The sequence below is a fragment of the Sorex araneus genome, chromosome 2 (genome assembly GCF_027595985.1).
Source record: "Sorex araneus isolate mSorAra2 chromosome 2, mSorAra2.pri, whole genome shotgun sequence".
Classification (NCBI taxonomy): domain Eukaryota; kingdom Metazoa; phylum Chordata; class Mammalia; order Eulipotyphla; family Soricidae; genus Sorex; species Sorex araneus.
Genome location: NC_073303.1, coordinates 218,341,449 through 218,350,777, shown reverse-complemented (window position 1 = coordinate 218,350,777; position 9,329 = coordinate 218,341,449). Strand labels below are relative to the sequence as shown.

The 9,329-nt window shown below is 44.0% G+C and overlaps 1 non-coding gene across 1 annotated transcript; it reads right to left on the bottom strand.

Moving 5' to 3' along the window:
- Nucleotides 1-3,102: 3,102 nt before the first annotated feature.
- LOC129402976 (small nucleolar RNA SNORA70) lies at nucleotides 3,103-3,235 on the bottom strand. Its single transcript, XR_008628982.1, has one exon. It is a non-coding gene; the product is annotated as a small nucleolar RNA SNORA70 (small nucleolar RNA).
- Nucleotides 3,236-9,329: the final 6,094 nt, after the last annotated feature.

The following is a 9,329-nucleotide window of genomic DNA, read 5'->3' as shown; positions in this document are numbered from 1 at the left end:
GAAAAAAAAAATTTGGAGGGAGAAGCAAAATGAATATGAGAATTGAGATGGCTTCTTCTTTCATACATCTTATGAGACAAATATCTTCATACAAGAAGCCAAAACGAACTAGAAAGAGAGTGCTTTGCACGTGGGTAGCAGCAAGCAGCCCAGTGGCATCTCATGATCCCCTCAGCACCATGAGGTGTGACACAGGAGCTCAAAGGTCGAAAGGGAGTAAAACGTAGTCAAGGCTAAAATGACAATGAAACTTGCCCAAGATTGTATGATTACTTGGGCTACGCTGCCCTTCCAACCTAAGTCTTTGTTTGTTTAAGGGGACATACCTGGCGGTGCTCAGGACTTTACTCCTGGGCTCTGCATTAAGATATCACCCCTGGAGGGCTGGAGCAATAGCACAGTGGTTAGGGCATTTGCCTTGCATGTGGCCAACCCAGGTTCGATTCCCAGCATCCCATATGGTCCCCTGAGCACCGCCAGGAGTGATTCCTGAGTGCAGAGCCAGGAGTAACCCCTATGCATCGCCAGGTGTGACCCAAAAAAAGCAAAAAAAAAAAAAAGATATCACCCTTGGAGGGCTCAGGGGAACATATAGGATGCCAGTGCTAAATCTGGATCAGCCACATGAAAGGCAAATGCCTTACCCACTGTACTATCCAGCAGGCCCCCAACCTAAGTTTAACACCCTTGAAGCCTAAACTCTTTCTATGTAGCACACTGCTTCCCATTAAGTGGTGTAATACAATGAGGAACTAGCATGTAGCCAGTGTTCAATATATGTTAATAGGAATGGAAGCATATTTTCTTTTTTTAGGAGATCTGACGGTGGTGGGTAGGAATACGAGAGATAGAGCAGAGTGCCTAGAGGGGGAAATTCAAGAAAGGAGGTAGGGAAAATTTAGGCTTTCAAAAGATGTTATTATATATTTTATTATTTATTATTTATCATAGTTTAGGTAACATGGTAACAATAGTGTTAACTCTCTGGCCTTGTTGGGGGTTTCTTGTTTGTTTGGGGGACACACCTGACAGTGCTTAGGGGTTAGTCCTGGCTCTGTGCTCAGGAATTAGTCCTAGAGGTGCTCAGAATACTATATGGGATGCGCAATATGGAACCCGGGTGGGCCACGTGCAAGGCAAGCGCCCTACTTGCTGTATTATCACTCAGGCCCCAACTTCCTGGTTTTGATACACAGTTATCACACTTTCACCACCACCACCAAATCACCCAAGTCCCTCTCTACCTCTGTCTTCTGTCACTTTTAATCTGACTCTTCCTCCCCTCTCCCCACCTAGCCCCTCCCTCCAATGCTTCAAATCAAGGTTGTCTGTTGTTTGTTGTTGTTTTAAGTCAAAGAGGTACTGAGCTATTAACAAAAAATGAAATTTCATACTCTGAAATTAGATAGAAATTTGAGAAAGTTCAAGGGGCTAGGTGTATGCCTGGCATGCAAAGAGCCCTGCATGCTGTACCACATGGTCCCAGGAGAATTTCCCCAGCATCTTCAAGCCAGGAGTAGAGACAGACACATCCCTGCACCACTGAGTGTGGCCCAAAGAAACAAACAAGAAGTTTAAGTCCCCTGCATAATGGTCATCTTGGTTCTGTCTCTCACATGCCACCTTAAGCGTATTTATCATAAGCTTTCATTAATACCAACAGTAATAAATCTCAATGATAGTAGGAACCCTGACATCAAGTGATAAAACTTACATTTGATCTCTTCAGTTTTCTTCCCCTATCTAGAAAAATAATCTTTTTTATTTTCTTTTTTGGGTCACACCCGGCAATACACAGAGGTTACTCCTGGCTTATGCACTCAGGAATTACTCCTGGTGGTGTTTGGGGGACTATATGGGATGCTGGGAATCAAACCCGGGGCAGCTGTGTGCAAGGTAAATGCCCTGCTCACTGTGCAATTGCTCCAGGCCCTATAAAAATAATCTAATCATGAAAAAACTAAAACATTAGACAATTTGTAATCCTGCAAAATACGTAATCAGTATTTCTCAAAATGGTCCAGGTCAGACCAGAGAGAAACCAGCTGAAAGCGCTGAGCTCATGCTTGGCTGACAAGAGGCCCAGGCCCAGCCTCCAGCACTGCAGTCTCCCCCACCCCCCAGTACTCCTGGGGGAGATCCAGAAGCAAATAAAAGATAGCACTGTAGCACTGTTGTCCCGTTGTTCATCGATTAGTTCGAGCGGGCACCAGTAACATCTCCACTGTGAGACTTGTTACTGCTTTTGGCATAGCAAATACACTACGGGTAGCTGCCAGGCTCTGCCGTGCGGGCGGGATACTCTCGGTAGCTTGCCAGGCTCTCCAAGAGGGACAGAGGAATCGAACCCAGGCCAGCCACGTGCAAGGCAAACGCCCTACCCGCTGTGCTATCGATTCAGTCCTAAATAAAATATATGAAACAGAAATAAATTAGGTAAGAACTGAGAGAAATTGATAAACTCTAGACTAATTTTAGGGCTAGGAAGCAGGACTTATTGGGAGAAGCATGGTGGGACTCAGAGGGGCTGTGGGGGGGCAGCTCCAAGGCTCTCAACAGTGCAGAACTCTTCGAGGGTCCCGAGTTGTCCAGGGGCAACACTTTTTTTTTTTTAGGCTATACCAGGCGGTGTTCAGTGTTTACTCCTGGCTCTGCACTCAGAGATCACGCCTGGCGGGGCTCAGGGAACCATGTGGGATGCCAGGGATAGAACCCTAGTCTGCCACCTACAAAGCAAGTGCTGTTTCTCCAGCCCCCTGCACCCTCACCCTTCACTGAGTATGTATTTGATCCCACAGCCATCACGTAAGAGGTGCTTTTCAGCCACCATGTCTTCAAACATATCCTCATTAAACTTTTAAAGTCCCACTTCTCAGAAACATGACTCTTCTGGTTGCCAGGAAACTTGAACTTGGTCCTGTCAAGCGTCTCAGTCACTTGCTCCATGCTTTGCAGTTTGATGCAGATGAACATGTGGTGACTTAAGTCAGGGAGAACTCTGGCCACCATGCTATGAAGCTTTCCGGCGGCACTCAAATATCTGGAGCCTAAGACTAGGAAACGTCTAAAGTCCCAACCCCTCCGAGCCTTCCCCTACAAAAGGCCCTTCTCGAAGTCCCTTTGGGCAGCCTACACAAGCAACAGGCCGCAAACACTACCAGAGGGACTGTCATTTGCAGACACTGCACACTGCACATCAGGCCTCACAGGCAAGCAGCATGGTTTGCTTATACAGTTTTTCATTTTGTTTCATAAACCATAGACTTTTAGGAGAGAGATAGTACATGGGTTAAGGGACTTGCTTGGCACACAATCCTGATTCTATCCCCAGCACTGCCTGTGGGCCCTGAGCACATCCAGGGTGGGCCCTGAGCTCTGAGTCAGAAATGGCATCTGAGCACTTCTGGGTGTGGCCCCAAAACCACTATCCCAAATTTTTTGTTTGATTTTAGGTCATCTGGAGCTGTGTCCCAGGCTTACTCCTAGCTCTGCACTCAGGGATCACTCCTGGCAGGATCAGAGGACCAGACGGGATGCCTAGTATAGAACCTAGGTTGGCCACATGCTTCTTACCCACTATACTATCTCTCAGGCCCCACCAACTAGCTTTTAATAAAAGAAAATAAACATAATCCCCTAGCACTTCCTAAGGTCACGTGTAGACCCCAGAACATAGCCAGGAATAGCCCTAAGCACTGACAGGTGTGAACCAAAACCCTCCACCCCAATAAAATAACTTAAAAAATGTTTAAGTCAGAGGAAAAAAATAAATCCAGATTGGAGAACTAATTTTAGAAGATCACTGACCATTGACTGTTAATGTGTAAACAAGGAATCTGATAATGAGATTGGCTATTCAGGAACACATCATACCTTATCAGCGAAATTGGTCTTGCCACTTCAAGGTAGTCACTCAAGAAGCCTTAAACCTTGTTTTGATCACAAAGACATGGCTCAAAACACATCATCTTATGAATCTCTAGCACACACTGCAATGAATATTCATTATCTGCAGGTGGATCTGATTTATGCAAATAGCCAGAACTCAGGCCAAGACTGATGATTAAATGGTGTGGGAAATCTGGATAGTAAATGTGTTTCGGGATTGTTGTTTTTAATTTTAGAGTGGTAATATGGCATACATATAATATATAATCCCAAATGATTATGGAAAAGCAATTATATGTTTTTTTGGAAATTATATGGAAAAGCAATTACTATGTTTTCATTTTTTATTTAACTAAAGAACCATGATTTGCAAAGTTATTGATAGCTGAATTTTAGGCATACAACATTTCAACACCAATCCAACCACCATTGTCACTTCACTCCATCAGTATTCCCATACTGCAACCCACCTCTCCCCTACCACCCTTGACAGGCACATTATAAAGCTCCAGTAGTTTCAACTTAGAGTTCATGTTTTCAATGTGGTTGAGTCTATGCTTTGGATCTATAGCAATACCACTCTCCCATCAGTATAATCAAAGCCCCAACACCTGTCCCCATTACGTCCCTTTCCCTCTTCCTTCCCTCCTTGTTTCTTTCCTTCTCTGTCTTTACAAATTTATAACAAATTACCCAACAAATTACTATTTTTTACAATGTGATATATGAATATTAACACTAGAAACAGTAAAAGTGGAATAAATGAAAACCATAATCTCATGTAAATTTAGGAGGTCTACCACAAAATAAGCTCGTCAGATTAGTCTTTGTTGTCAAATGAGGTATGAAGAACTGAATTTTCATAATGCTTTTAGTTCAGGGAAAGGATTGCTGGGGTGTTTTTTCTTCTTTCCTTTCCTGTGTTGTTGCAATGACCAGAAGTTATACATACTTGGTAGTGCTCACATTACTGTGTATGTGTTGGGGGGGGGGGTTTACAAACTTGAACATACTTGCTGGGGGTGTGCACTCCAGGCTCTACACCAAAGATCACACACTCTTTATTTTTTTTATTATTATTGAATTACCATAATATACAGTTATAAAGTTTTCATGATTGAGTTTCAGTCATACAATGATTTAACACCCATCCCTCCACCAGTGCACATTTTTCACCACCAATATTCCCAGTATCCCTCCCAACACCCCCACTCCATCTCACCCCCTGCCTCTGTGGCAGGCATCTTCTTTCTTACTTTGTCTCTACTTTTGGGCATCATGGCTTGGAATATAGAAACTGAGAGGCCATTGTGTGTAGCCCTATCCCAAGCAAAGATCATACACTCTTGTGACACCAGGGGTCCCCAAACAGAACTCTGAGCATGCTTTTATAAGACAGCACCTTGAATCAAACTTGCTCCCATACACTTTGCAAGGCAGGTACTTTATAAATTTTAATTGATTGTAGTTTATAAGGGCGGGAGCGATAGCACAGCGGGTAGGGCATTTGCTTTGCATGCAGCTGACCCGGGTTTGATTCCTCCATCCCTCTCAGAGAGCCCGGCAAGCTACTGAGAGTATCCCGCCCGCACGGCAGAGCCTGGCAGGCTACCTGTGGCATATTCGATATGCCAAAAACAGTGACAAGTCTCACAACCGAGACGTCAGTGGTGCCCGCTTGAGCAAATCAATGAACAACAGGAGGACAGTGCTACAGTGCATAGTTTATAAAATTAGAATTTATAGTATTGATAGACAAACACCCACCACTATTGAAGTGCCCATGACCCTCCACCACCATCCTTACAACTCTTCTAGCCTGGACTTCTTACCCACTCCATCCTTCAAACCCCTCTCTTTGGTAACTAGCTTCGCATTCCAAAGTCAGGGTTTTTCATTGTTCAGTACTATTTCTTTTGGCTTTTCAACCATACCCAGCTATGCTCAAGGCTTACTCCTAGGTTGTGCTCAGAGATCACTCCTGGTGGTGCTCAGGAGACTCTATATTGTTGCTGGGATCAAACCCAGGTCGGCTGCGTGCAAAACAAGCACTGTCCTGTCTTTCTGGGCCAATTTCCTACTTTCCTTACTATCAATTTTCTATTTGAATCTTGATATTCCACAGATGAGTGAGATCATCCTGTATTTGTCCTTCTCCCCTGATTTATTTTGCTTAACATGATCCTCTCTATTTCAGCAAACTCAATGGTTTAATCTTTTCTTACAACTGCACAGTACTTCACTGTGTATTTTTTTTTCTTTTTGGATCACACCCAGCGATGCACAGGGGTTACACCTGAATCTGCACTCAGGAATTACTCCTGGCAATGCTCAGGGGACCATATGGGATGCTGGGAATCGAACCTGGGTTGGCCAAGTGCAAGGCAAATGCCCTACCCGCTGTGCTATTGCTCCAGCCCCTCATTGTGTATTTTTACCTTTTTTCTTTTTTTCATTTTTTTGCGGGAGGATTGGGTGAGGGGAGGTCATTGGACCACATCTGGTGGTGCTTAAGACCTATTCTTGACTCTGTGCTCAGGAGTCCAGCCTGATGGTGCTCAGCGGACCATATATGGTGCTGGGGATTCAGAGTTGCAGCACTGTAGCTACACTGAAGGCAAATGCTTTACTTCCTTGTACCCCAACATCCTGATTCATTCATTTATAGTTGGATATTTGGATTGTTTCCATATCCTGGATTTTGTACTGAGTGCAACAAACATGGGTATGCAAATATCCTTTTGAATTAGTGTTTGTGTCTTTGGGGAGTAGCTAAGGCAGGTGCTTTACCACAGGGGCATGCTTGGGCACCCAACAGTGACTAATTTAAATTTTATTTTTGTTTTTAGGGTCACATTTGGTGGTGTTCAGTGCTTACTTCTGACTCTGCGCTCAGGAATCCCCTCCTGGTTGAGCTTGGGGGACCATGTGTGGTGCCAGGGATTAACCTGGGCTGGCCGCATTGCAAGGTAAGAGCCCTGCCCACTGTCCTATCTCTCTGCCCCCACTGTAACTATTTTTTTTTTTGGTGTTTAGGTCACACCCGGCGATGCACAGGGGTTACTCCTGGCTCTGCACTCAGGAATTACTTCTGGCGGTGCTCGGGGGACCATATGGGATGCTGGGATTTGAACCCAGGTAGGCCGAGTGCAAGGCAAACGCCCTACCTGCTGTGCTATCACTCCAGCCCCGCCCCCTGTAACTATTTTTAATAAAGACAATGGCCTTCCTCTGTCTTCAACAAAATAACTTCCAAGGCTATTTTTAAAAAATATATCTGTATATATTTTGAAAATTTTAAAGGGGCTACAGAGAGAGTACAACAAGTAAATCACTTGCCTCGCCCACAGCTGATCCAAGTTCTATCCCAGGCATCACATATGATCCCCAAAGCCTGCCAGGAGTGATCCTTGAGTGCAGAGCTTAGGAGTAAGCCTTGAGCACAACCAGATGGCCCCCAAACAAAAACTTTCAAAGGATTTTCTTACTTATTACCATGGGGTGCCAGATCAGTGTTCAGGGCTACACCTAGGGTGCTTTGGAGGGTATGTGGTGTAAGGGATGGACCCAGTGCCTTGAATATACAAGGCATATGCTCTGTGGCTTGAGTCACATCCAAACCCAGTCCAAAGTTTTGAGAAGCACTTCATTCCAGCTATTCAGACACCCAATCTAGAAGCCCAAGAGGTTACCTAGGTGACCAAGAGTCACATTCAACTCTTAATTTCCTCAACCCTTTAGCCAAGCATCAAATCCTATTGATCACAGTTTTGGATTGTCTTTTGAAATGGTCCTCTCCTCTCCATCTCATGATGTGATCTAATCCCACTCCCTGTCATATACCTTTCCCCACACTCTGAAATTACTGGTGAAGTTTTGTGGTTTCACAGAGTCTTCTGTGATAAATCTAGACTCTACCATATGATACAAATCATAAAGGTAAAGAAGCAAATCGCAAAAGAACTAGTCAAAGTTTGTTACAAATCTGCATTGGGATGATTTCAGAAACTAAGTTTAAGCATTTCAAAACATTTAGGGCTGAAAAAATAAGACAGGGGTTAAGGTGCTTGCCTTGCATTCCACCAACTCTAGCTGAAATCTCTAACACTATAAAAGTTCCCCTGAGCACCACAATGGATTATTTCTGAGCACAGAGCCAGGAATGAAACCACTGGGCACTATCAAGTGTGGGCCCTACAGCCAAAAGATAGACCGTTCTTTAGAAATACTTAAAGCAATTCAAAATTGTTTTTGCTATTGAATCTTTTTTAAATGGAAGTTTTACTCCATGGTTCTAATAAATCACATTTAGTGAGTTGGAGAGATAGCTCAAAGGGCTGAGCATATGTTTTGAACATAGGAGGATGGGTCCAATCCCCAGCATCACCAGGAGCCACCCTGAGTAATGCCAGTAGCCCAAAAAGAAAAAAAAAAATCCCATGTGTGAGTCAGAGAGATACTTACCTTGCATGTGGCTGCAGTTGTAAAACTGGGTCATATCCCAGCACTACCAGCTGTGGTGCCTGAGCACCATGAGGTGTTGAGCCCCTGCCCCCATCCCTCGGCCACAGTACATTTTGTTCTTTTATGAAAGTAAAGAAAAATGGATTAAAAAAATAGAGAAAAAAAAAAGAAAAATGGATTGAGGATGGGGGCTATACTGGGGTTCTTGGTGGTGGAACATGTGCACTGGTGAAGGGATGGGTGTTTGATCATTGTATGACTGAAACTTAAACCTGAAAGCTTTATAACTGTTCTCACAGTGATTCAATTAAAAAAGAAATAAAAAAAAAGAAAAACAGATTAAAATTTTTTTTTCTTATTTTTTTTCGGTGAGGCTCAGGGAGCCATAGGTGATGTTAGGGACCCAGCTGTGGATGGTCGCATGTAAGGTAAACATCTCAAACCCTGTACTACCTCTCTGATCCCTAGAACTGCTTTATTTTGGTTTTGTTTTTTAACCGTTGCTTTGCTTAGTTTGAAAGCACTAATCTATAACAGTGGTAGATGGGGGAGGGGCACTGAGACCGGGCCATACCCCAACAACCCCAGTTCTGTGCTCGGGGAATCATGCATGTGAGGATAAACCCAGGTAGGCTGTGTGCAAGGCAAGCACCTGAACCCCAGTATTATCTGGCCCGTAACAGGGTTTAACTTCTTTCTGCTCACTACCCGTTTCCATCCATGAAATGCAACATGGACAAATGCTGTCAGGAAAACCTCGGACTCATAATTTTAAGTTAGTTTTTAGTCATTGTGAATTCATAAATCTTTTACTGTTGTCAATTTTTTTTCTGAATCCACATTCAGTTACAGGACCCCCTGGGGGTCATGGTCCACCATTTAAGAATCTTCCTTGTGAGGGGCTGGAGCGATAGCACAGCGGGTAAGGAATTTGCCTTAAACGCGGCCAGCCGGGGTTCGATTCCCAGCATCCCATA